This window comes from Apis dorsata, unplaced genomic scaffold, assembly GCF_000469605.1.
Source record: "Apis dorsata unplaced genomic scaffold, Apis dorsata 1.3 scaffold_256, whole genome shotgun sequence".
Lineage (NCBI taxonomy): Eukaryota > Metazoa > Arthropoda > Insecta > Hymenoptera > Apidae > Apis > Apis dorsata.
Window position 1 is genome coordinate 771912 of NW_006263534.1, and position 2564 is coordinate 774475.

Below are 2564 nucleotides of genomic sequence, written 5' to 3' on the forward strand. Positions count from 1 at the left end.
CTTATCTCCTCGAAACCGATTCGAAACCGATCCAACCTGAGACGAAATTTATATTCCCATTCTTGGCGGAACCGTTGTTCCTTCAGCCTTGCGTCGTGCATTGTCCACCTATCCCTTGAGAGTCTTCCTTCTGCGCTCCTTCTCCTCCTCCGTTTCCGGCGCATCGTCCCAAATGCATAATCAACCGATCGTATCGTAGCTCCTAATGCCGACCGTTCCAAATAATTCGAGTAAATTGGAAGGCGCCTCTCTTCCTCCTCCTCTTCCTCTTGAAATCTCATTTCCTTACAATGAACCTTCGTAATGGTGTTGGGTAGCTCTTCTCGATGCGGAGGTGGAGGACGACACGCGAAGGTCGAACGTTTCGAAGATCGACGATTCGAAAAAAATCCAAGTAATCTTAAAATTTCGATCGATGGTTAGTTAATTACTACAAATTTCTAATTCCAAACTGTTGTGTTGTTACTCGAGTTAAGAAAAAAAAAATTCTAAAAGTCTTCCATAAAAGAACGAAGCATTAAATTATCCCCTTTTTCGCAACATCCGAGTATTATTATTATTATTATTCAAAACTCGTAGCAGTTTGAGGTTAGGCTCGACGAAAGGTTCATCGGTCGTTTAATCGAGAGATTTCCGCGATTTTTCATGAGAAGGAGGAGGAGGGGGAGGAGGGTCGACTTGGCCGCGCCCCCCGCGATTTCTTATACCGGTTTTTTTCCTCTCCCCTCCAGCCGTTCGTTACATGTTTATCTGAGGAGCTAGATCTTCGTTACGATCGTGATCGTTCCATATGCGGAGCATATTCGTGATCTTCGCTTCTGGGTTATTGCCCAATTATCCGTTTACATGGCCGCCTTAACGACCCGATACTAATCATTTCTCTACGCTCGATTCATCTCCTCCCATCTCCCCTCCTCGCAAAGAGTAGTCGCAAGACGTAGAGATTTCGCGCCAACGTCCATCCTTCCTTCCTTCCTTCCTTCCTTTTTTCTTTTCCTTTTTTCCTTCCTCCTCGATCTTGCTTCAACTCGCCGTCACACCTTCATTATTTCGCTTTCTATCACTTTCACTGGTTGGATTGGAACAGGGATCGCGCTCGTTAAAATTGTATCAGAGCACCTTGCGTCCGTTTGACCTCGCTCTAACGGGACTCTGCGCTGTTGCGACAGTTTCGCACCTGTCCAGTGGTTATTAATGATTGGTTCTTGAACGAAATTGATGCAACGCGTCGATCTCACAATTTTTTTATTTTCTCCGCGTTTTCAAAGAATTTATAAACGGACTTTGATAATTGGAGTTCGAATATTTCGTGCATTTCGTATAACGAAATTTAGAAAAATTGTGGATAGTTTAACTTAAAGTAAAACTTTATGGATAGTTTAGAGGGTTCGTAGGGGAGCGAGAAAAAGTAACTTTGAGAATCGTAGATGGAAAGAAGTTGATCGGAAATTTTAAAAAGAGAATTGTCTCTTTCTTTCAAAATTTATCATCCCTACGTTGCGTTTTTCTTTTTTTACGTCTTTCAGTTTCATCAATCTCCTCCTCTCTCATTGTAATTATATAGCGATTTCTATCGATATCGAGTCTTCCTTTATTCAACCGACTTGTGCAGAACACTTTGCGCAGAAGGACGAATTATCCGATCCTTTCACATAGCTTGGAAAGAAATAGTAGAACGGATCGCAGTTGAATGCTTCCGATGAATCAACAACGATGGACAGGATCGATGGATGGACGATAGAGGCGTGTCGGTGGGTGTAATGGCGAGGCAAACCCGAGGCAACCCGATTTACAGGAGAGCCACGGATGCAAGGGAGTGTAACGGCTTCAAGGACGAATACGTACCATACACGCCTGGCTCTCCCAGGAAACTGCTAACCGACATCCGCGAGGACAGCGTGCATCTCCCTCTCTTGGCTCTTGGATCGGCAAAAACCGTTTCCCCGCCATTCGATACGATTTCTCGAAACCGATAATAGATAGATCGTTCTCGAAACTCGTTCAATTTTCCGCGGTTGAAGAAATTTAGAAACGAAAATTAGGTTTCTTTTTTTTTTTTTTTTTCCTTGTACCTGGAAGAATTTATCGAAGAATTTGTTGAAGATTTTTTTTTCTTGTATCTTGAAAGAATTTAGAAAAAGATCTAAACGAAAGAAATTATTTATACGGAAATATTATATACGATAACGCGTAGAAAGTTAACAATTCGAAAGGAAAGGATTTGAAATCATTTCCGTCATTTGTCATCTTTCGATGAAAATTTATCCTATGCAAACTTTCCTTGCAAAATTCCTCGAGATCAAGAGAGATATCCTTGGAATTAAGATAGAGCACGAATCGTAGAATCGTAATCGTATCGAGTATCATCGACGTAACCAACGTTCGTTCCGGTCGATCATTCGAATAATTTACAACCGACGACCTATATTTCTACAAATATCCTTCATTTATCACGCGAGGCGAAGAATCCTCGTTTCGTTGAGAAGCTGAGAGCGTCTTGAGTAAAAAGAGAGAGAGAGAGAGAGAGAGAGAGAGAGAGAGAGAGAGAGAGAGAGAGAGAGAGA